The sequence below is a fragment of the Sapajus apella genome, unplaced genomic scaffold, assembly GCF_009761245.1.
Source record: "Sapajus apella isolate SASKATOON/1434 unplaced genomic scaffold, GSC_monkey_1.0 scaffold3, whole genome shotgun sequence".
Taxonomy (NCBI): Eukaryota; Metazoa; Chordata; class Mammalia; order Primates; family Cebidae; genus Sapajus; species Sapajus apella.
The window spans coordinates 517053-542914 of NW_022436943.1; the positions used below are offsets into that span (position 1 = coordinate 517053).

At 46.4% G+C, this 25862-nt stretch overlaps 2 long non-coding RNA genes across 4 annotated transcripts; one reads left to right on the forward strand and one right to left on the reverse strand.

The window, feature by feature from the left end:
* Window positions 1-356: 356 nt before the first annotated feature.
* On the reverse strand, window positions 357-7081 carry LOC116529405. 3 transcript variants are annotated; one of them, XR_004259493.1, is made up of 4 exons: window positions 6949-7081; window positions 6693-6785; window positions 4544-4670; window positions 357-551 (listed from the first exon to the last, which is right to left on the reverse strand). It is a non-coding gene; the product is annotated as an uncharacterized LOC116529405 (long non-coding RNA). The 3 variants fall into 3 exon arrangements; XR_004259495.1 differs by having other exon boundaries at window positions 6693-6853; XR_004259491.1 differs by having other exon boundaries at window positions 6693-7081.
* Window positions 7082-8312: 1231 nt separating this feature from the next.
* On the forward strand, window positions 8313-24223 carry LOC116530083. The gene is made up of 3 exons (XR_004259823.1): window positions 8313-8619; window positions 9385-9502; window positions 23670-24223. It is a non-coding gene; the product is annotated as an uncharacterized LOC116530083 (long non-coding RNA).
* Window positions 24224-25862: the final 1639 nt, after the last annotated feature.

The following is a 25862-nucleotide window of genomic DNA, read 5'->3' on the forward strand; positions in this document are numbered from 1 at the left end:
AGGGACACTGTTCAGGTGTCAGATGGGAACTAAACAAATACATAGATATGGGTCAGGATTATATGGTAAGGATTAAGCACGTGGCCAGACGTGGTGGCTCACACCTGTAATCCTTGCACTTTGGGAGGCTGAGGCGGGCAGATCACTTGAGGCCAGAAGTTTGAGATCAGCTTGGCCAACATGGTGAAACCCCGTCTCTACTAAAAATACAAAAATTAGCCAGGCATGGTGGCAGGCGCCTGTAATCCTAGCTACTCGGGAGGCTGAGGCAGGAGAATTGCTTGAAACCAGGAGGTGGAGGTTGAGCCGAGATTGTGCCACTGCACTCCAGCTCGGGTGACAGAACATGACTCCATCTCAAAAAAAAAGAAATAAGAAAAATTAACTGGTTGTTTTCTGTATATTTTTGTTTCTATCTTCCTTGTCATACACCAAGTCAATATACACCAATCAGAAGCACACTCCCCTCAGTGTCGAAGGAAGATTCTGGAAGGCATGCAGCCTGCAGAGACTGTCTTCCTCTCTCAGAGACCAGAGAAGGGCGGTCAGACCTGGAGAAAGGAGAGCGTGGGAAGACAGCGTGGCAATAAGAACAGGGGAGGCAGGGGACAGGGTGGGGGGGGGCGCGTTCCGTGGGAAGGGAGTGGATGGGCTGTCGTTGACCGCGGGCCCCTCCCCCACCCCACAGGCACAGCGTGTACACCACTCCCCGCCTCACTGTGAGTCCTAGACACTTGTAAGTCCCTCTGAACCGAGGGCAGGGGACTTGAGCAGCTCTGGAGATGGGGTTATGGGGTTATAGGTGGAATTGAACAGAACCAACCGCAATGTCCCTCTCAGCTAAAGCCTCACTGAACCCCCCGCTTCCCCTACTGTACTTTATAATGGCAGGTGGTGACGAACAGAATGGGGACACTACACAGAGTAAGAGGGGGCGACTTTCGACTCAAGGCCAGGAAGGAGCTCCCTGAGGAGGTGACTGCGCAGATGTGACCTACAGGATGGGAGGATGTTCACAGGACACGAGGCAGGGAGGGAGGACTTTTCAAACAGAGGCCACGCCCTGTGTGCGGGTCTTGAGTAGGGAAGGAACATCTTAGTCTCTGAGCTGGGGCAGAGAGAGGTGTCACATGGGCTGAAGAGGAAGGCAGGGCCCAGAGGCTCGGGCCCCGTGGGTTACAGTCAGGAATCTGGAGGCAAAATCAACAGGACTCAGTGACGATGGAAATCCATTCATTGCACAAATGTTGGAAATTCACACCAGCAAGAAGAGGGCAAAAAGAGGAACATTTGCACAAAACGATGAACTGTAAACATGTCTCCCTGAGTGTATGTATCCTACGACACAGTGTCTCCCAGCTGATGGGTTTTAAGTTGTTCCTGACATACCCCTGTTATGAACAAGACTGAGAAGAACAACCTTGTTTTTGTGTATATGCTTTTATTATTTCTACAAGACAAATGCCCAGAAAAGCAAAAGAGGTTCATGTTTTCAATGGCTTTTGCTCATTGTCACCACATTGCCCTTCAACGTGGTTGGGCCAAACTGAAAATAGAGCTGCCTTCCAGCCATCCTACTGCCGGGTATATCCCCACAAGAAAGGAGATCAGTAGACTGAAGCGGTCTCTGCATGCTCATGTTTGTTGCAGCGCTAGTTACAGTAGCCAAGATTAGGAAGCAACTTACGTGCCCATCAGCAAATGAGCAGATAAAGAAAATGTGGTACGTACACACAACTGAATACTATTTAGCCATAAAAAAGAATGAGATCCTGCAACAACATGAATGGAACTGGAGGCTATTATGTTAAGTGAAATAAGCCAAGCACAGAAAGAGAAACATCACACATTCTCACTTATCCGTGGGAGCTAAACATCAAAACAATTGAACTCATGGCAATAGAGACTGGAGGGGTAGTCACCAGAGCCTGGGAAGGATAGTGGGGATGGGGGGGAAAGGTGGGGAGGGTTAAAATATGGGTACAAAATAAAATAGAAAAAACCAGTAAGACCTAGTATTTGATAGCACAACAGGGTGAGTATAGTCAGCAATACTTTGATTGTACATTTAAACATAACTAAAAGAGTATAACTGAATTGTTTGTAACACAAAAAATCTTGAGGGGATGGCTACCCCAATTTCCATGATATGATGTTACACATTTCATGACTGTATCAAAATGTCTCATGTACCCCATAAATATACATACCGACTGTGTACCCACAACATTAAAAACTTTTTAAAAAATGGTTGGGCCTATTTATGAAGCGATAGGTGTGGTCTGACTGAGACTAGCACTCAGAGAGGGCAGGCTCCCCTCCCCGCTGCAGCCACTACCCGCTGGGCTGGGCATCATGGGTGGGGTGGGGAATGGGCTTGGGAAAGACTCCGGTGCAAATGTCTGAAAGAGGAGCTTTCACATGCTAGAATGTTCCCGAAAGGGGTTACTCCCCTGAGCGCCGAGGGTGATGTCAGGAGCAGAGCTGCCCCTCTCAGGGAGGTCAGGGTTCTCAGCTGAGTGGCACTTCTATCATCCCAGGGGGGTGCGTGTTGGTTGTGGTGATGGGGCTAAGACACAGCGGCTGGGGTCGGATGTCCAGGGTCAGAGAGAGGTATCTGGCTTTCACATGACACGCTTATGCCACCATTCAGTCTCTCAGCCTCGTCTGTGTCTTATTTCAGCCTCTGCCAGGGGGCTGGTGACCAGTACCGAGTGGGGTCCAATCCCGCTGCACCTACATGCAACCTAAGAGCACCTCACCTGGGCTTCGGAGACAGTCAAGGAGGGAGCAGGAACCTGCTTGGTGCCTGGCAGGTACAACCTGGAATCTGGAGGCGGCACACGCTGATGGTTTCCCTTTCTCACTCTATCCTCAGGCAATGAGCAGCTGAATGCGGCATCTTTGTACGTCCCTCTCCTTCCCTGCTTTGCTCCCCATCTCTCCCGCTCACTAGATGACACTCGCCAATAGAGGACTCGCCTGCACGTTTTAGGTTCTGCTTTGGACTAAGACCCAGGCTAAGACAGCCACTTCTAGTTGTGTGACTTTAGGAAAATGCCTACTTTCTCTAAGCCTAAATGTTCTCATCTCCAAAATGGTGGCGCACAGGAGCTCTCACTGTGGTTGGCAGAATAATGGCCCCTAAAGATGTTCACATGTTAATCCCTGGAACTTGTAAATATGTTAGGTACCACGGCGAAGGGAAACTAAAACTGCAGATGGAATTAAGGACATTAATCTGATCTAAAAATAGATTAATCTGGATAATTCAGGTAGGCCCAACGTAACCAAAGAGTCCTTAAGAGTGGAAGCGGGAGGCAGGCAGAGATGCGATGTTGCTGGGTTGGAAGATGGAGGAGGACGCCATGAACCAGGGGACAGAGCCGGCCTCTAGAAGCTGGAAACAGCACAAAAATGGATTCTCTGCTAGAGAGCCTTCAGTCCCGCTGACACCCTAATTTTAGCCCAGTAAGACCTGTGTCAGACTTCTGACATTCAGCACCGTAGTCACACATTTGCGTTATTTTAAGCTACTGCATGGTAATTGTTATAGCAGCAAATAGGAAACTAGTATACTTACCTCATGGGCTACTGTGACAATTTGATGAGATAATATCTGTAAAATACCTAGCTCAAGCCCTGGCACGCAGGAGATGGGTGGCGATCGCTGTTACTGTTTGGTAGTAAATAACCCGAGAGTGCCTGGCTGGCTTCTTAGTGCAGCCACCTGAGTCCCACCCCTGGCGCTTCAGGAGCCTGGGCAAGGGAAGGAAAACTGTAGCCTGCAGGACTTACGCTTGGCCCTGATATACAGCCAGGTGCGACCCTGGAGCCACACCTGGGGGCCCCATATTATAACCTGTGGCCACCGGCACCATCCCATCCTCTAGCCCCTTGGTACCACTATCCTTGCCCTATCTCAGGCTGCCCCAGCCACCTGAAAAGCACCCCAGGACCTGAAATAGCAGCCATATTCCCTGGTCTGCAAATGCTTTTTCCTGCCAATTTGATATTTTTGTTGCTGTGAATCCTCGTGTTCCGTATTTAAAATAGGAAGACATTTATTCAGGTATCATCAATGCGCCAGGCTATGTTTTCTCCAGGCGGGGGCCCTGGACAGCAGCAGCAGCAGCCGCCGCCAGAACTTGTTAGAAATGCACACAGTCCTGCCAATCCCAGACCTACTGAATCCAAATCTCTAAGGGTGGGGCCCAGCCACCTGCTTTTTAACAAGGCTCCAGGTGCACGGTCAAACTTGAGAACCACTGCGCCACTGCACAGGGCACTGAACCAGATGTCAAATGCAGGTGGCTTGGCACCTCTCACCGGGGCGTAAGTTTAGAATCCTGTCTATTCTTACCATCCTCTGGGGTCAGTCACACAGGATATAAGGTTTATTCATTAATTCAACAAATATTGAGTGGCTACTGTATGCCAGACATTGAAACAAAATGTGGGGTACAGTGGGGAACAAGCCAGATCAGGGCCTGACCTCGTAGAGCTAACAGAGAAAACAGACATTCAATGAATCATTACCTACCAATTCCTTACAAGATATGATTTGCAGGGTTTTAAAACTCAGTGCTTCTTGGGAGGCCGATACAGGCAGATCGCAAAGTCAAGAGATCGAGACCATCCTTGGCCAACATGGTGAAACCCCGTCTCTACTAAAAATACAAAAGTTAGCCAGGCGTAGTGGTGGGTGCCTGTAATCCCAGCTACTCGGGAGGCTGAGGCAGAAGAATCACTCGAACACAGGAGGCTAAGGTTGCAGTGACCCGAAATGGTGCCATTGCACTCCAGCCTGGTGACAGAGCAAGAGTCTGTCTCAAAAAAATATATGTATATCAATGCTTCTCAGTCGTTAATTTGCATAGAAATGCCCTGGGATCTTGTTGGAATGCAGGCTGTGATTCAGTAGGTCTCCGGCAGGCCTGAGGGTCTAGTCTGTCTTTTGAACCAGCTCTCAAATGAGGCTGCTGGCCTGAGGGCCACACTTTGAGTAGCAAAGCTTTAAACCTCCTGAGGCAATTTCATATCCGTTATCCAATTCTAGCCTACAGTTTCTCTGATGGGAAAAAGTGACAGGAATCGTTATTTTTTTTCTTTCCTGTAGAAAAACCAGGAGAGAGTCAGGAGCGGTTATCCCCCTCTCAGGTGAGAAAGCCAGGCCCTGGCACTCTGAGTGTCACACCGAGGCTGGGTGTTAGGGCCCCAGGAGCTCACTGCACACCGCCTGCCTTACTAGGAGGTTCTGGGCTTGGCTAATTAACTTCTGCATTTGAATTTTATCACAGAGCCACAGAGCTCTCCCTGAGCCAGCCCTGATGTTGGGGAGACAACTGCTTGGTTCTCCCTCTGGCCCAGGACTTTGATAAGAAAATAGAGGTGGATTTGCAATCCACGAGTCAAGTGAGTTATTTGGGCTGAATGATAAAGAAGGCGCATTGCTCACCTCGCTGAAGGGGAGAAAATAATGCCGGATGGTGGCAGCCCCTCTCATTCCCCAAAACCCCATAAAAATAAAGGCCTCCCAGTCCCCTAGGGCAAAGGGAAAATGGGAAGCAGGCTTTTCTTGGCTTGTCTCCAGCCAGGGCAGCTGGAATCTATTGGACACATTCAAACAGTCACTCTCCCTGAGATAGGCTGGCTGGGTAAATGTTTCCATTTCATTTCAGGAGGCCACTTCCTCTCTTGAGCCTCCCAGCTCACCGGGGGCCACCCGTCCGCTCTCGCACCCCAGCTATGTTTCTTGCCTGCTCTGAGCTCTCAGGGTTTGTGAAGGGGATTTGTATGATTCCAAGTGATTTCAGGCATTCCTTTGGAGGCTCCACTCCACATCAGCAAACATATTAAAAAGCACCCAGGGCTGGGCACAGTGGCTCATACCTTGTAATCCCAGCACTTTGGGCTGAGGTGGGAGGATTGCTGGAGGCCACCTCTTAAAAAAAAATTCTTTTAAAAAAAACCACTAGCCAGATGTGGTGGTATGAGCCTATAATTTCAGCTACTCAGGAGACTGAAGTGAGAGGCTGAGGCAGGAGGATCACCAGAGCCCGGGAGTTAGAGGTTGCAGTGAGCTATGATTGTGCCACTGCACTCCATCGTGGGCAACAGAGAGAGACCCTGTCTCAAAAAAAAACCCCAATAAACAAACAAAGAAAAAAACCCTACACATCTTTTGTGTTAAGTATTTGGCCAATGTGAGCAAGTTTTATTTGTTAGCATTTTGACTATAAAAAAAATCATGCTTTTATAATTCTACTTTTAAAATAATTCGCCTACCAGGAATACATTCAATCTACAATTGGCTGTGCTTTCTCACATCAGTATGCAAGCCAGAAAATCTTTTCAAAGTAAGAAAAGCAAGCCTTATTGTTTTTAAGCATAATGAAGTTTTATGAATTCCCAATTTATTCACAAAATCAGCATGTAATTTTTGTAGGCATTTGATCTAACCTTTAATTTCAGTTCTGCAATTCCTTTTCTACTTTGAGTTCCCTATTTTTGGGAGGAGAACTTAAGCATCTTGGTAGGCTCTTGATGGTACTTAGTAGCTAAAATGGCCTTGAGTCAGGGAGGGTGAGGCAAGCGAGGACCTAGGCAACAGTGGATGCTGCTTGTTGGAGGAAACCACTTCCCAGCTCTAAGTCTTCTCTGTACATCGCTTTTCTCTTGCATTTTCTTACCTCCAGGGATCCAGTTTCAGCCAAGAATCTGGTTGCCATGGTGACAAAGAAAACTAGGCAGAATCGTCAGGTTCCAGGCTTTGTTCAAATGGACTAAATTTTAATTACAGAAAGCGTGGTGAGTTTTGGGCATGGAGGGTGGAATTCCAGCACACTGCAATCTGGATTGAAAAAGGCCACAGAGAGAGAGGGCGTGACAAGAAGGTGGCAGGGTGAGGGGTCTGGGGGCCCAGGCAGTTATGCAAAGGTTACATACACAGCGGGTAGTCCTATGGGCCTGGGGTTGGAGAAGGCCTTTCAGATCTGGCTCTCCTGCTCCTCGTCATGTGATCTTGGATAATAATTAGACATCTCTGAGACTCCCTTTCATTCGTATAGCAGGATAATCCCAATAATGCCTGCCTCCTACAGCTGCTATAAGGATTACATGAGCTGCTGTGTTTAGCATAGTAGTTGGAACATATTAGATGATCCAATATCATTATAGTCATATGTATATGTATTGATTTATGTTTATTGAATTCAAAGTTATAGCTATTATTATTGAAAGCAAACTTCACAGGTCCAAAGAAAGTATTCGAGTCACTCTCAATGTCTCTGCCCTCATAGAGTATGGCGTGACTTCAGTCCTAAGGGAAAGGAAAATACTTTTTGTCCTGTGGCTCCAGTGTGTGTTAGGGCCCTGGAGACATCCATCTTTCTTATCTGCTCACAAGCACAGCCAATAGGCCACACTGGCAGAGCGAGTGTTTCCTCTGGGCAAAGTTAAAGGATGAAAATAGCAATCTGCATTTGTAAGCCACTCAAGAAACATCAAACCAGCTTAACCTGCTGTAGCAAAGGTAGTGAGCAGTGGTTCAATCAAATGTGCGGGGTCGGTGATTCTCAAACTGGGATGCACATTGGAATCCGCATCGAGTCCTCCATTGGATGCTCAAGTCCGTCTGGGAGAGGGATGAAGGGAAGAAGGATTCAAGAGAGTGTTATGGGCCAGGCTTGAGGGTGAGCGGCCTCACTTCCATCCTCACTCCATTGGCCAGCCGCAGGCACACGCCACCTCTGAGGGTAAGGGACTGAGAAACTGGTCAACTGCATAGCCAGCAGGAAAAGCAGCCAGCCACTGCCACACAGGTGATTTTGATACGCAGCTGAGTTCAAAAACTCTTCTCCTGGAGTAAAAGGGAAAGATAATTGAGGTTTCAAAAGCTGAAGACAGAGACAGAAGGAAGCAAACAGAATACCGTCTTGCAGTGGAAGAGAAGTTTAAATGGTTTACAGAGCACTGTCACATACTCCCACGTAAATGTTTCAGATAAGGCATCACAGGCTCCAACTTGCCCTTCAAAGGCAGGACCTCCCCTCCCTATGGCACCCTGGCCAGCCTCCCCTTCCCCACCCTGCACACTCTAGTCTGCTACCTGCCTGCTCATCTCAGTTAGACTTCAGGCAAGGGTTCAACATATTCATCCTTGAATCCCAAGTGTCTGGCAAGGTCCTTGGCACAGAGCAGGGAGAGCTGGTTGAATTTAGTCTGGGAGATTAATGGAAAAGAAGAAATTCAGAGGCAGAAAAGACTCCTGGTGGTTAAGAGCCCTGATTTTGCCACTTAGTACCTTGGTGACCTTGGACAGGTGACTTTAGCCTCTCAGTGTCTTGGTTTTCTTGTTTGTCAGTAGGGTCTATGATTGCATCGACCTCAGATGCTTGTTGCGAGGGTTAAATGAGCTAAAAGATCCAAATGTGCTTAGAAGAGCATCTGACTCATAATAAGTCCCTGGTAAGTGTCGTTGCTATTTTTGTTAGTAAATGATAAGAAGTCCTACCACTGAAAGGATAGGAAACAGAAGGAAGAGGGTAGAAATGAGCAATTGCAACTAGAAGGGCCTGTGTGCCCACAACGGGGGTGAGGAGGAGTCTCATAGAGCAGGTAAGTTTCCCCACATGCCATGGCCAAGAGACTTCAAAGCAAGTAAACATCAGAGGGTGACATTTGCCTTTCTGCAGAGCGGATGGAACAATCACTGTGCTAGCCTTATGCAGGCCGGGGCAGGAAATGGGTTAGCCAGAGTGAACTGCTGACACCAGTGACAAGGAGTCCATGGTGCCAAGCCGAGGCTGGGGTTCTGAAGGGAGGATAAGACGTATGTGTTTGTGTGGGTGGGGGCATGTGATTTGGTGGGGAAGAAGAAGGGTAGAAGAGAGAAGAAATTTCTTAGGGCATCTGAGAGCCACCTGATAATATTTGACATGGTCTTCAGGCAACAGGGGATTGCTTTATTGCATTAAAACTTCCAAAATTCAAAAGATATTGCAGCAGCTGCCTGGTAAGATTTCAGAGATTCAGAGGACACGACACAAAGATGTGTTAGAAAAATACCCTAAAGCCCTGAGTGATAAGACAAGGCGGGAGATAATGCAGGGGCTGTCAGCTCAGTTATTCAAGGGTGACGTTCATTTCTCATGAAAATGAAACAGCACTTCTGATAACATCAAGATTAGGTGTCTAATTTGTGGATAACCTAGACCCCACTGGCTCTTTCCCCACTCGCTCCTCAGATGAAAAACATTATGAGATGCCAGTTATGAAAACCTGACAGAAGTGAAATAATTATTTTAGCCTGCCCTTCAGAAGAGCCTGGGTGATGGGTGGGCTGTGGCTCAGAGGAAATCAAGGCTCCTTTCTGTTGTTAAGCCCTTAGGATTCTAATCCTGTCCTCTATATAGTGATGGTTCTGTTGTTCCACCATCAGGAACACTGGCAAAAGGTGCTTTCTCAGCTCCCTTAGAGACTAATCTGAACACTTCGTGAGGTATGTGATGAACTTGGAGAACAGCCCATAATTAAAGAATGTTCCACCAATTCTCTTCTGCCTCCGTGGCCAACACCTATAATTCTGTAGTCAGAAAATCAGCCCTCGTTGTTGAGGCTTTGACTGCCATTGCAGTGCAGAATCCTGAAGATGTCTTCTGTCGTTTGCCTCTTAAGATTGAAACTCACTTTAAAAATCTAGGATCTGAGTGCCGGGCACGGTGGCTCACTCCTGTAATCCCAGCACTTTGGGAGGCTGAGGTGGGCGGATCACTTGAGGTCAGGAGTTCAAGACCAGCCTGGTCAACATGGTGAAACCCCCATCTCTACCAAAAAATAAATAAAAATTAGCCAGGCATGTTGGCGAGCACCTGTAGTCCCAGCTACTTGGGAGGCTAAGGAAGGAGAATCACTTGAATCCGGGAGGCAGAGGCTGCAGTGAGCCGAGATCCTACCACTGCACTGCAGCCCAGTGACAGAGTGAGAGTCCATCTCAAAGAAAAAAACATCTAGGATTTGAAGGCAGCTAAGAACATAGGGGGCAGGGGTGAGGGGGGTACCTGGAGGGGAGTGAAAGAGGGACCACAGTTGCCCAAGTCCAGCCTCGGGTCTCTGCTCTGCTTAAACTCCTTCTGCAACTCTCCACGGCCCTGAAAATGACATCCCCACTGTTCACCATGGTCTTAAATCCCCTGAGAATTTCACCTCATCCTCTGCCACTTCCCTTCACTGCTCTGAAGATGCCCTGGTCTTGCTTCAGTCCCCTGGACATACCCAAGTCATCTCCATCTTTGCATGTGTCAGAGCCTCTTCCAGGAAAACCCTTCCTGCTGCTCATCCCAGAACTGAGTCTTGGATTTACTCTTATTTTGAGAGAAGGGGGCATTTCCACCACCAGAAGGGATCTTGCTGTCTCAGTAGCCACTGTACCCTGACACCTGGCGCATCTACTATATAGAGTCACCATGAGTATACTTGTTCACAGTTTGGTTGGGCAAGCCCCAAAGCTTGGTTCCCGGTAGGATCAGTCTTGGTGAGTGGGCTGAATTTCTATAAAAGTCTCCCTACCAGTTTCCAATCTTGGTGAAACTATCTTTGTGAGCACAAATGAGAAAATTTGCCATTCATATCACCAGTTACCAGCTGTGGACCATGCGGGCCAGGTCTGCAGAAGAGCCTCATCCTACTTTCACTTTTTATTTCCTCCAGTCATGGGAACAGTGGGGTGCCACCTTTTCAGAAACTCTAAGAAACGGTGTTCATGAAAGTGGCCAGAGAATTTTTACAAGTTCGTTAGGAATGATTAAATATCCATGACTAATGCCTCTGTTATTAAATCGTATTAGGAGTTCAAAAGTTTGCTTTCTGTGCATTAAGAGTAAAATGAGAAGAAGAAAGCAACTGACCTCATTTAGAAACCATTTCTTCTCTCCTTGGCCGGGTGCAGCAGCTCACACCCATAATTCCAGCATTTTGGGAGGCCAAGGTGGGTGGATCACTTGATGCCAGGAGTTCAAGAGCAGCCTGGTCAACATGGTGAAACCCCATCTCTGCTAAAAATACAAAAATTAGCTGGGTGTGGTGGCATGCACCTGTAATCCCAGCTACTTGGGTGGCTGAGGCAGAAGAATTGCTTGGACCCAGGAGGCAGAGATTGCAGCGAGCCAAGATCACGCCATTGCACTCCAGCCTTGGCAACAGAGCAAGACCTTGTCAGAAAAAGAGGAAGAGAGGGAGGGAGGGAGGGAGGGAGGGAGGGAGGAAAGAAGGAAGGAAGGAAGGAAGGAAGGAAGGAAGGAAGGAAGGAAGGAAACATTTCTTATCTCCTGGACCCAGAAACACATTCCATCCATGAATCCAGGAAGTAGGAATGAGAGCTGCCACCAGGGTAGAAAAAGCGAGTAACCCTCATGTAAGACATAACACCCAGGCCAGGTGAGCCTCAGGAAATGGGAACCCTCTAAGGGCACGCTCATCTGGACTGGGCCACTCTGAGTGCCAGAATTTGTATAATGTTTTACATTTGCATGGATACAGAAATATACAAGAAGAATATATAAGAGGACTTAGCAGTGGTTATTTCTGAGAAACAAGGAGTACATGTAGTTTTGGGGGTTTTTTCTTAGCTGAATTTTTTGAGGTTTCTAAAATGAACGTAATTTACTTTTGGTATTTTTAAAAAAGCATTGAATATTTAAAATTTTTTAAAATAATTAAACAAAAAAATTACAAAACAGTAGAGTTACTAAGGAGGAAAAAACTGCTCAAATCAACTACTATTTATGTTTGGGGTTTTTAAAAACTGTATTTTTTAAAAAAATAAACTTTTGTCTTATTTAGCATAACTATAATTATACTATAAATAAAATATTTTGCTTGCATTCTTTAACTTATTTCATTGTAAGTACCTTCCATGCTGTTACTTAGTCTTTACAACACTATTTTAACTTGCGAATAGTATTCTGTTGAAGTATCACAGTTTGCATTTACTTCTGTCCTCAATAGGGGAAATATATGTTCTTTCAATGTTTCATGGTCTCAAGCTGCCCTTAGCATGTCATGCCATAGAGTTTGGATTCTATTCTTAAGGCAATGGGAAGCTGCTGACAGATGTTAAGTGGCCAAGTCGTGTCATCGAGTTTTCACTTAAGGTTCTTCTGGGCTTTCTGAGAAGATGAATTGGCTACAGTGAGGCTGAAGTTGGGGAGAACAAGAAAGCTGAGGCTGAAGCTGAAACTTCCCAGACCTCTCATTTCACAGAAATCGATACTCACAGTACCAGTTTTGCTTTCACTTTACACCAGATTGTAAAATTTTGAGCATTATGAAAATTTGGGGCTCCAACTTCTCCATTTTGCAAAGAGTCAAGTAAGACTCAGAGCGTTTAAGTGACTTCTCTAAGGTCACATAAAGATTTAGTGGCACCTAGAACATAAGGCTTCTGATTTTAGTCTCATGTCCTTCACCAGAGCAGACTGGATCATCATGAAATAATATAAATTAAATGTCACTGGTATATTCAGCAATGTGTTAAGGTGAAGAGAGGTTTATAAGTGTGTAAAAGACAGGGATAGTAGTGGTAGTAGGGGTGGTGATAGTGATGGTGATGATGGTGATAATATTAGTGGTGGTTGTAATTGATGGTGCTGGTGGTGATGATGATGGTGGTGATGGCAGTGGTGGTAGTCGTGGTGGTGGTAATTGGTGATAGTGGTAATGATGGTGGTGGTGGTGGTGGTAACTGATGGTGCTGATAGTGGTAATGATGGTGGTGGTGGTGGTGACTGATGGTGGTGATAGTGGTAGTGATGGTGGTGGTGGTGGTAACCGATGGTGGTGATAGTGGTAGTGATGGTGGTAATTGGTGGTGGTGGTAATGATGGTGGTGATAGTGGTAGTGATGGTGGTGGTGGTGGTAACCGATGGCGGTGATAGTGGTAGTGATGGTGGTGGTGGTGATGACTGATGGTGGTGATAGTGGTAGTGATGGTGGTGGTGGTGGTAACTGATGGTGGTGATAGTGGTAGTGATGGTGGTAATTGGTGGTGGTGGTAATTGATGGTGGTGGTAATGATGGTAGTGGTGGTAATGGTTGTGATGGTAATAATGGTGGTGGTAATTGGTGGTGGTGGTGATAATGATGGTGGTGGTGGTGGTGGTGGTGGTGGTGGTTCTTTACAAAGGACAAAGTACTTTCCCAGCTATGATCTAATTTGATCTTTGAAATAACTCAAATAATAGCGGCCGTGGTTTCTTGCCATGCTAGGCATCATGTGAGATGTTTTATTTATTTGATACCACAGCCCTATGAGATTGGCATGATTATTCTTCTCATTTCACAAATGAGGAAACTATAGCTCAGAGAGGTGAAATGACTCACCCAAATAAACAAGGAAGCCGTAATTAGAACTCATTTTATCTAAGTATGTGAATTTTACCGACTTGTTTTTTCCAGGAACAACCATGCAGACAATACTTTCCTCTGATGGGTAATTTAATCAAACTAGTGAAGGTCGTGGGTAAATAAGAAGGGAGGCGGGCTGGCTGGCCTGGCCAGGCGCCCATATACCTGGGTTACTGGGAATAGGCTGGCCACTCCTTTCAAAGATGCCCTTCCTGAAGGACATGTAATACAAGGAAGGGGGCTCCACACAGCAGCATTCTTCATGTGTAACAGCGGCCCGTGAAACAGGGCTAAATCCTGAGGAGCTAAAAAGCAGGGAAGAGCTAAAAAGCACTGGGCTGCTTTGCCATGTGAACCTCAGTATTAAGAATTCTACCTCAGGGCTGGGCATGATTGGCTCATGCCTGTAATCCCAGCACTTTAGGAGGCTGAGGCAGGTGGATCATTTGAGATCAGGAGTTTGAGACCAGCCTGACCAACATGGCAAAACCCAGTCTCTACTAAAAATACAAAAATTAGCCTGGCGTGGTGGCACACACCTGTAGTCCCAGCTACTCAGGAGGCTGAGGCAGGAGAATTGCTTGAACCTTGGAGGCAGAGGTTACAGTGAGCAACGTTTGTGCCACCTCACTCCAGCCTGGACAACAGAGCGGGACTCCATCTCAAAAAAAAAAAAAAGAGGCACAAGAAGTGACAGGCACATAAGCTGCTAGAGGACAGAACTGTTTTTCAATCTTGAAATCCTCTAGAAATTGATCACTCCTGACAGGTTCCTATCAGCCTAAATCTAGACATTTATTGCTATAGGCAACAGAGTTTGTGAGTGAACAAAATTGCCCAGGGCAAATGTGCTTCTGGAAACATGATAGCAAACAGTTATTATTGGGTCATTTCAATGTGAACTTATTTGGAACAGCTGTACTTGGTTCAGTACATTAATGTAGCCCACAGTTAATTAACCATCATGACTGACATGCTGGGGAAAATGCAGAACACCAGGAAAGTAAATGTCACATTTGTTTTTATTTGCTGCCCTAAACAAATCATAAATACCATAAGTTTAGTAGTCTGACACAACTGTGCCAGGGATCTTCATCCTCCTGTAATGAATGAGATGGAGGGAAAAGTGTGATGATTGCCAAAAGCACTGACAAGGGAGACTAAGTAGTTTCTTCATTGAAAACACACATACGCGCGCACATACACACACACAAATCTAGGCCGAGCACAGTGGCTCATGCCTATAATCTCAGCACTTTGGGAGACTGAGGCAGGTAGATCACCTGAGGTCAGGAGTATGAGACCAGACTGGCCAGCATGGTAAAACTCCATCTCTATTAAAAATACAAAAAATTAGCCAGGTGTGGTGGCAGAAGCCTGTAATCCCAGCTACTTGGGAGGCTGAGGCTAGAGAATTGCTTGGACCTGGGAGGCGGAGGTTGCAGTGAGCCAAGGTCACGCCACTGCACTATAGTCTGGGCAACAAGAGCGAAACTCCATCTCAAAAAAGAAATTCTAATCCAATGAAAGAAAAACCAAAGACCACCGAAAGCACCTGTCTGTTTTTCAATTTGATCACATTACAGACTGCGCTTTCTCAGTGTCATTGGTTTTGCTCATCATATGGCAATGGGTTTTCTGCTCCTCATCCTCCCCAGATATCAGCACGGTTCACCTTCTCCTCCTGCAGGTCTTCACTCAGATGTAACCTTATCCTCAGTGCCCTCCCTAATTCTTTATCTAAAATCACGCACTCCCCTCCCCCATGCTGCCCATGCAGCTTCCTGCTTTTTAGCTCCTTAGCACTTATTACTATTTCAGTACTCTATGTTTTAAATACTTATTTATTCATGATTGCTGTCTCCCCCACAAAAATGTAAGCTCCGTAAGAGCAGTGATCTTTGTCCTTCTTGTTCTCCCATTTTTCCAATGAGCACAGTGTCCGACACACAGTAGGCTCTAAATATATATTTGTTGAACAGATGAATGAATGAATGAATGGAACAATCAATCAATCAATTAATTTCTTCAATAAAGTTATTGAGAACCTATTAAGGGGTAACACCTAGTAGGCTCTAAATACCTATTTGTTGAACAGATTAACAAATGGGGCAATCAATCAATCAATCAATCAAATTCCTCGATAAGATTATTGAGAACCTAGTAGGAGGTATGACTAAGGAATGATGGAGAATATATCATTTATTGAGCCTCTTAATAGCATTTATTCAGCCTCTATGATCTACCTCAGACATGGAAAGCTAGATAATTTTCATGTCTAATACAGAAACCCCAAAATGCTATTTTAAAAAATGGCTGCAAGTTGTAACTCTTGCTTTAGGGGATGAGAACAGAATTCATCCTAGAGATAAAACTGCTCTACTGTATAAGAAAACATTTCATGGTACTTGGCTATGCAAAAATGAGGGAAGGTGGACTGAAGTTGTTCATAAGTAAGTAAAATCGACTATGGTTTCCTTGGGCAGGATTTTTGGTTGTTTTTGTGAAGGCATTTTCAGTTTGTCCCTGACAAATGTAAAATACAGAAGTTCTGGTTCGAGCTGAGCTGGGAAAAATTCTAGGCTTGAGGGTGAAAGCAGATTTGAGAAAGAAATTGGTTCTGAGGGAAGAGACCCCACAGTCATGGAGGCCAACTGGTAGCCAAAAAGAAAGACTGTCAATGAGGGGCTCCTTCTAATAGGGGATGAGGATGGACCTACAGAGATGTTTAAGATCTAATTTTCAGTTGTGCAAGCAATGTGCTCAATCCTTCAGCAAATCGGTTACACAAAACTACTGAGTAAACACCGACTGTACAGCTATACTTGGTGTTAAAATATTAAAATACTTCATACTGGTCAGCAAATAGCCTCTGTCCTGAGGTTTCTCTCCCAGTTATCCCCTAGTACAGTGTTACCTTGAGTACCCCAGCCCACTCTAAGCCCCCTTAGCCACCTGGTGATCCAGAACCTAAAAGGTTATGCCTGACACCACAAGGATCCTTTAGGATGAATTGGCCATTCCCTGTGAAGGCCACGGCAGTTGTTAAATATTCTGACTCTCGTGGCTCATCCCTGTGATTCCAGCACTTTGGGAGGTTGAGGTGGGCAGATTGCTTGAGGCCAGGAGCTCAAGACCAGCCTGGGCAACATGGCAAAAGCCCGTCTCTACTAAAAATGCAAAAAACAATTAGCCAGGCATGGTGGAACATGCCTGTAGTCCCAGCTAACTCGGGGGGCTGAGGTGGGAGGATGGCTTGAGCCTGGGGGGGTGAAGGCTGCAGTGAGTCGAGATCACACCACCACACTCTACCTGGATGTTGAAGTAAGACACTACTTTAGAAAAAAAAAAATCTGACTCAGCCCTGCCTCCACACACATACCAGCCTAATAAAGGGGAAGACTGTCCACAACCAGGTAGAAGCAGAGCAGAAAGAGGCAATAGTATGAGAGACAGGAGGGCCAGCTGCAGCGGAGAAAGGGAAGGTATGGGATGGGAGGTAGGTGGTAAGCGACCGGCAACATCCAGGACACGCAGGCACTTGCCAAATATCTTCAGTACTATCCGGAGGGCCCTAGTATTCTGCAGTCACGCAGAGCAAGGATTCAGGCTATCACTACCTAGTGTTAAAGAAAAGGAGCTCGCAGAAGGCTGGGAACTCAGGAACGCTGAGATTACATATCAGATAGAGAGAAATACAGCGTTGCCCTTCCCAACATGGAACTGCTGATTCTGGTAGATTCAGTTTTATATCAAAGGACAGGTGGTGTCAGCGAAGCGCAGGCTGAAAGAAAACAGCATCATCCCCCATGTATTTAATCAGATGTTCAACTGTGCAGGGGGTAGGCGTGGCTGTGGCTGGCTCCCGCATGCCAGCTCCAAATCTGACGCATTCCACATCCAGAGCGCCCCAGGAAGGAACACAGAGCCCCTGCTGTGTTCATTAGACTCCCTGCTCAGCCCCAGCACTCCTTTCTCTTAATATCAGGAAAATGAATGAGAAACTACGAGGCAGAAGTAAAAGCGATCATCTTCCAGAGGCCCAAGCCAACGCTTTCCGGGAGGTGGGGACTCACATTTTCATAGGCCCCGTGGTTCTAGCTCCCTTCTCCCTTTGTCCTTCCACGTTCACGCTCTGCTTTTCCTCTCACACTTGCATCTTTTCCTGAATGAATAAGGATCACACCCCACTCGCCAGCAACGTGGCCAGCCCCGTGCCAGGCACAGAGGCGATACTCTGCCCGGGGCTTGCTCAAGGCAGACTAACGGCTCCCCTCTCACTGCAGAAAAGCCAGTTTGTGCCCAGAAAGCCAGAGAATGAAAATGACAATTTATCATGATAACTAGGGCTGAAGACAGAGCTATCAGGAAGCCCGGGAGGAAAGAGCCAGTGGTCCCCTCATCCTCCTCCTGCAGGGTGGTGAATGCTTCAGACAAAAACCACATTTGGGACCAAGGAGGTATGTCTGCCACACCCAGCAAGATTCATTCAGGATATTCTAGAGCAAAAACGTCTTCTCTGCTGCCTCTCTGACCTTCTCACCTACAACTTTTCCCGTGCTCCACTCTGGGCACATGGACTTCCTTGCTGTTCCAGGGATTTGCCAACCATGATCCTTCTCCAAGCTCTGTACCTCCTGTTCTGCGTGTTTGGAACACTCTCGATGTCCCCACAGCACCTTCCCTCCCTTCCCTCAGGTCCTCGCTCAAATGTCACCTTCTCAGAGATCCTCCATGACGACACTACCAAAAATCACATACACCTTTAGTTGCTCTCTCCACCCTTACCCGGCCTTATTGTCCTTTCTAGCACTTTTCCCACCAGACATACCTGATGTTTATTTTCTGTCTCTTCCTTTAGTATGTAAGGTCTCGATATCAGGCACATGTCTGTTTTGTTTGCTGCAGAGACCTCAGTTCCCAGAAAAGAACTTGACACAAAGCAGATACTCAATAAATACTATTGAATAAATGACCAAATGGTCCCTCAACTCTTGCACCAGCGAATATTGTTTTATTATTAATTTTTCCCCCCCAAACTCTTAAGAAATTCTTAGGATATCACTGAAAGCTAGTCTGAGCTTCTGAGAAGCAGAAACTAATTTGTTTTAATCCCACCCATGGGAGCCTTTTAGTTGACCTTGTTAGCTTCATTCCAGGTAAAAGTGTAATTTACCTTAGCATTTCCAGCCCCCATATCCAAGGTGCAGATGTGCCCTGGCTGGGAATCACTGCTTCACACCTTCAATAACATCACTTCTTCCCATTAATGGAGCATCTACCCTCATACACTGCATGTATACCCTTGTCTACACCCTCATCCAGTTGCTTAGGCATTGCACAAAAACTAGACTCAAGAATGTCCCATTGGATCACTCAATACCAAATATTTTTCTTGCATCTACAAGATGTTGGTAATACAGCAATAAACAACAGAACTCTGGAGCTTACGTTGTAGAAATTAGACAATTAAATGTTAACTTGAATTAAAACTGACCTAGAAATGTGGAATATTCAAAGACATTAATCTATGTTAAAATTTTTCATTTTCACAGTTCTGAAAGTGGATAGTGGTGATGGCTTCATAATATTGTAATAGTACTTAATGCTACTAAATTAAACACAAAAATGGTTAAAGTGGTAAATTTTATATTATGTGTATTTAACCACACAATTTTTTTTTCATTTTCTTTCCTGGGTTATGCTTTAAACATGTGTTTTGTGGTTCAGCAGTCTGCACCTTTTCACTTAAATTTCTTTGGTTCGGTAGAAAAGGAGTTTACACAAAGGGTATTAGGTAGCTCACAGAATTATCAGGAAGCCTGGAGAACAGGCTTGGGGCTGTGTTTTGAGAAATAACATTCACAGATCTGTTCTATGACCACTGCCACCAGGCGCTAGATGCTGCGGTTCACAGTGGCTACATAAACCAGGATCTTACTTTACTGCAACTGCTGCTGCCCTCAGCACCACTAGGAGCACTTCCTTTTTTTTTTTTTTTAACTTTTTTTTTTTGAGACAGAGTCTCACTCTGTGGCCCAGGCTGGAGTGCAGTGGTGTGATCTTGGCTCAATGCAACCTTCGCTTGCCGGGTTCAAGCAGTTCTCCTGCCTGAGCCTCCAGAGTAGCAGGGACTACAGGCCTACGCCGCTACGCCTGGCTAATGTTTTGTATTTTGGTAGAGACAGGGTTTCACAATTGTTGCCCAGACTGGTCATGAACTCCTGAGCTCAGGCAATCTGCCCGCCTCAGCCTACCAAAGTGCTGGGATTACAGGTGTGAGCCACCTCACCTGGCCACTTCATTTTTTTTTTTTTTTTTTTTTTTGAGAAGGAGTTTCATTCTTGTTGCTCAAGCTGGAGTGCAATGGCGCTATCTTGGCTCACTGCAAACTCTGCCTCCCAGGTTCAAGCGATTCTCCTGCTTCAGCCTCCCAAGTAGTTAGGATTATAGGGATGTGCCACCACACCTGGCTAATTTTTTGTATTTTTAGTAGAAACGAGATTTCACCATGTTAGCCAGGCTGGTCCTGAGCTCCTGACTTCAGGTGATCCACCTGCCTCAGTCTTCCAAAGTCCTGGGATTACTCCCAGCCAGTAGTAGCACTTCTGAACTAGGAATTTGACCTTTCAGCCACTGCCCCTACAAAACATCCCCTCCACCATCTTCACCGGGAAATGGATTCTGGATGGCACTGGCATTCTTACATTGGCCACTTTCAAAGTGAAATCTCAAGTCTCACACAAGCATGTCTGGTGAGTGGAGCCCAGGTCACACGCCAGGGCATTAGCAGCAAGGGAGACTAGGAATATGTTTTCTGATGAGCTTGTAAGGCACCAAACACTGGAAGGACTTTCAGTAGATGCTGTGCAGCCAGGAAACTTGGCAGGTGTCCCCTACAGATATGCTTTTATTTTGCTCTTTTCTTTTATTTCCTCCTAACCACACTTTCACTTCTCCAAAGCTTCACTTACACTCTACTTCCTCAGACTCCTATAGAGCAGCTGCTAGAATAGCTTGGAGCCTCCCCCAAATTTCTCTGAAATTTCTCTGCATACAGATGCATAGTGGGGTGTCAGGCTCACTGTGGGCTAGAAGAGAATCAGAACATAGTGCAGCTTCTCTGCAAGCCAAACTCCCCTGATGCTTAATCCCTACGCAAAATGCAGACACTTGAGGATGGACGGTAGGATGGAGTAGACAGACAGAGGCAGAGTGAGCCAGACAACAATTCTTACCCTGGAAAAATATTATCAACCTAGCAGATACTCATGAAGTTCTTTCTTTCTTTCTTTTGAGAGGGAGTCTTGCTCTGTCACCCAGGCTGGAGTGCAGTGGCGTGATCTCAACCCCTGCAACCCCTGTCTCCTGGGTTCAAGTGATTCTCCTGCCTCAGCCTCACAACTAGCTGGGATTACAGGCATGCACCACTGCACCTGGCTAATGTTTGTACTTTTTAGTACAGACGGGGTTTCACCATGGTGGCCAGGCTGGTCTTGAACTCCTTATGTCGTGATCTGCCCACCTCAGCCTCCCAGAGTACTGGGGCTACAGGTGTGAGCCACCACGCCTGGCTGAAGTCCTTTCAATTTATGTTAATTCATTGATTCAACATTTCACAGATGTTTATCAAGGACCAACATTGTTCAATGGACCAGGCCTGTTACAGGTGTTGGAGATTCAGTCATTGATAAAACAGAGGAAATTCACTGCCTTCATGTACAGTTCAGTACATGAGGAGAAGTACTACTCAACCAAGTTACCAACCAATTTACTGATGGAATGACACACAGACAATCCAGAGTAGTAGTTCCTGGCCTTCTTTCCCCTGGCAGACACATGACAAATGACACCAGTACCTCCAAAGGGGTGACAGTATAGTAGCACTAGTTATATGCCAGGCACTGTGCTAAATTCTCTCCATACATGAACCCACTCAGTCCTCACCACAACTCTCTGAGATAGGTTCTCTTGTCATTCCCATCTACAGTTGAGGAAACTGAGGTAAAGAAGTAAAGTTGCTTGCCCAAGGTCACAGCTGAGAAGCAGCAGAGCCAGGAGTAAAACCCAGGCAGTGTGGCTTCAGTGTTCAGTTCTGCTACAGCACCGCTGGCAAATGTGGGGGTTACCATGTCATTCCCTGAGAGTCAGCTATAACTAACTCATTTTCCCTGCTACTCAGAAAGCAGCTTTAAACCCATGCTCATTCAATTATTTTGTTAAAGACATAAATCAATGGAAAATGCTTACTCTTTGATCAGTAAAGAACTTGCCGCAACATACATTACAGAAACTCGGGCAGGATTACATCTGACCAGCGAGTGCCATTCAGTTCCGGGGAGGTTTGGGGGCACCTCTGGAATGAATCAGATTGCCTAATAAAAAGAGTGATTATTTATTTAGGGCTTATAATGTGCTAGACAATGGTCTAAGCCCTTTAAACTTATTAATTCTCCCATCTACTTCATGGGCCTTTTTCCCAGCACAGAGCTTAGCCCAAACCCATACCCTCTGAGAATGTCCCCAAGAGATCCAAGACGATCCAGGCAAGAAAGTTGTGATTATCCCAGATTATTGAAGGACCTGTCAGTTCAGTCCGGCCCTGACTTGGCATTGCAGAAGCCAGTGCCAAGGTGCACAGTTTCAGGGACCTCTTGGTGAGCTGAGGTAGCCTCCAAGAAGGAGACAATGTCATTACCTCTCCTGAAGCAATTTACCCTCCCCCTCTCCACCTAGGAGGGCACTCTCTGATTGACTTAATGCTAGGATGCTTCTGAACGGTGATCTGCTGTTCGGAACCACTCCATCCTCTATGACAAATCAAAGAACACAGCATCCTGGAGACAAAGCCGCCAGGCATACCTTATTCTGACTTCACAGCTTTCATGTCTGCATCAGCCTGCCTTTCTCTGTTTAGGAATCATCACAGCTGCAGCTTTCCTTCTAAATAATACGGTAAACATCCAGCCATGACTCAAACCAGTTATTTGCTATTGCCCAAACTGCCCCTTACCCAGGTTCTTTTATGGTCCCTGAGTCATTATCCACACAACAAGCCAGGTGCCAACTCCACCTACCAGGCCTCCCTCCCCGGCTCCTTGCCAAGCCTGCTCTTAGCCTGGGCTAATGAGCCCCCTCTACCCCTGCCCTGCCCCACCCTCTGCTCTCTCACCCACTCAGGCAGGCTGGAATTGAGAGAGAGTTCAAGAGCTGTGAAAAATGAGCACGGCTTGGAAAACGGGAAAAATGCAAACTGGAAGCCCTTCATACCAATGTTAGGGCAGCCCCTGTTAGGAAAGCAATAAAGAAATAGCCATTTATGCATTTTAGAAGCAAATGGCCCTTTCATCTGGAGTGGCTGTTAATGAAAAGCACACTCTACTGCAGAGGAGTGAGCTCCAGCTAGAAGCATGCCTTCCTACAGCAGAGGAAAGGCTGCCTTGCTGAATGGCTGCTCGCTGCTGCTCCGAAAGCAGCTGGAGGTGGGGTGACTGAGCAGAAAATTGCCTGGTGGATGCGAAATTTCTTTTTATGTTTTTGTGTCTTGTGAATGTTCTTTTCCAGGGGTCTACCCTGCTCTGAGATACTGAGGCAGCTGGCCACAGCATCAGTCATGCTGGACTGTGTGATGGAGAAAGAAGGGCAGTAAGAGACAGCAATAGCAGAGGCACTCCATCTCTGGAGTAGTTTCCAGGGCTAAGATTGGAGATTTGCTGTCATCAGAAAAACACCACCTTTTTCAATATAACCACATGGGCCAACTCCTCCTCCCCTCCCGCAGCATGAGTAGATGGTTTGGAACCAGCTAGGCCACCGCTATCCAAGTGTAGTTCCGAGACCGCGTGGGCATTGGGATTACCTGGAGTTTGGTAGAGATGCAGACTGTGCGGTCCCACCAACCAGGAGCTCCTGAATCCGCCTCTGCATGGGCCCCCCATGCCCGGTGATTCTCCTGCACCCATTCCCTGTGTGCTGCTCTTCTAGGCCTTGCTCTTGGTCGTGAGGAGAGAGAAGCGGGGGAGGAAATGAACCCCAAAGGCAAGGGATCTTTCTTGGTTGGGCTTGTGAATAGACACAGGGAAAGTGGCCTGTGAGTAACACAGCTGCTCTTCCTGCTTGCCGAAAACTTGCAGCACTGAGTCACCATCATTGTCTCCCTGCTAAAGTCTACAGCCCCTCCTCTCTCCGGCAGGTGAAAAACACCAGGAGGCAGCGACCGCAGCCCTTTACTGATGAAAAACTGTTTATTTCCTTTTGCCTGTAGGAAACCATGTCCATCAAGTATTCCCAGAGCTTCTGACTACTGTATCAAGCTTCTGACGGCACCTGGAGCCTTCTGACTGCTTCTGACTGCTCAGCCCCTCGGGAAGAGCTCTGCCAGTTCAAGACCCTCACCCGACCCTCTTCTCCGACCCAGGCCTTAGTCTCAGCTATCTGGGGCTAGCAGGCAGGTTGGCCTTCACCACTGAGGCCCCTGGTAAATTTCTTCAGATAAACCCCCATTTAATTTTTTTTTTCGTGTTGCCTGCCTCCCCCCGCCCCACAACCCCCAGCCCACCCCTCCTCCCTGCCACAAGATGTCAGGAGCAGAGAAAGGTTATATTACAAAATTTATTTGAAAGAAAACCTCCTAAGTATTTTCTTAGCTTTGCAAATATTTCAAGAATGTCTGTGTCATCAAGAGTGTGAAGAAAGTCTCATTGGACATCCGTCAGCGTAACTGAAAAAATAAATCAATCTCTGATGGGGGAGTGTGAGAAACAGTGTATGAAGAAAAGGCAGGGCTTTGCTTTTTGTAATAAACAACACTGGCGTGCACATGTTTTCTCATGTTACATTAGAACATGCTCCGGCCCTGGTCCCTTCTGCCCCCTCCGCCCTTCTCTGCTTCAAGAAGGGCTTTAAGATTCATTTATTTGAGCAAAGATGTGTCAAAATTGGCTTTAAAAAATTGCTGATGAGAAAGCTACGTGATCTTTAAGTCAGCTAATTACGCACAACCTGGGGCCATTTTCTTTTCTTTTTTTTTTGGTGACAGACTCTCGCACTGTCGCCAGGCTGGAGTGCAGCGTCACAGTCTCAGCTCACTGCAACCTCCGTCTCCCGGGTTCAAGCGATTCTCCTGCTTCAGCCTCCGGAATAGCTGGGACCACAAGCGCGTGCCACGACGCCCAGCTAATTTTTTGTTTTAGTAGAGATGGGGCTTCACCATGTTTGCCAGGATGGTCTTGATCTCTTGACCTTGTAATCCACCTGCCTCGGTCTCCCAAAGTGCTGGGATTGCAGACATGAGCCACCGTGCCCGGCCCCATTTTCAAGCATTAACAGAGTTTGACAGAACATTAAGTATGATGCTGAGGACCTTATGTTTGTGCTGTATTCCCAAGCCCAGCACGGTTCCTGTTACATTGTTGGCACTTGGAAAGTGTCTGGCTGAAGAAGTGAAGGAATCAGAAGAACAGAGGGCCAGATAGCAGGCAGTACATCTCAGAGTGCCTTGCTGCTTTCCGGCACAGGGTCATGTCAAGCTCCCAGAGACTCTGAATATTTACATATAAATTGAGGATGAAAATGGAACAATAAAGATTTGGGGGAGAGCGAACCCTAACAATTTTCAAGCCTCCTAGTCTGTAGACCCTCACCATAAGTATCCTCTCCTATTGCTTGAGGACCCGGTCTTAGGCTGGATTCTGTTAATAGCAGAACTGGAGACAGCGATTCTCGATTCTCGTGCAAGTGATTTATCAAAGAGTGCTCTGAAGACAATGGGAGTGAGGACAGCAGAATATGGTAGGGGAAAACTAGCAAGGAGAGAGCTCAGGGAGTGCAAACTACACCACCAGCTTGGCCCGACCTTCAGGCAGGGGCCCATCAGTCTTAGTCATTGAGTCATTGACAGGATGTGAAAGGAACAGGGTGAAGAGAGAGGTTGGAAGTGAGGTTATATCAGAGGAGTTATATCAGCCCTAAAGGGGATTGGGCAGTGCACCAAGAGCATCTGCTACATTCCCAAGGTCTCCTTCAAGATGTAGTGGGGCCTGCCTGCCAAGCCTTTGTAATAAACATGTAAGTTGATTTTTGTGGATGCATATAATTTGGAGAAATTTTGACAGCCCTCCATCCTGACCCCCCCTTCCTTACTCTATTTACATGCTACATAGTTCATCTATCTTTATGTTAATCAACAGCTTATTTATTATCTCTGTTTCCATACACTAGAATGGGAGCTCCATGAGGGCAGGCATTTGTCACACTTTGACTGATGTATTCTAAGAATAGTGCCTGACATATCGAAAGTACTGGGTAAATATTGGTTGAACGATAGAGTATTCTGACCAACATATTCTCTGCCCGGTTGTGGCTCAGGGATTTTTGCAATGATTCTTTGGGTCCAAGCAATCAACTTCTGACCTGCATGAATAAGCAGGGAACTCTAACACACTGGAGGAAGGATTAG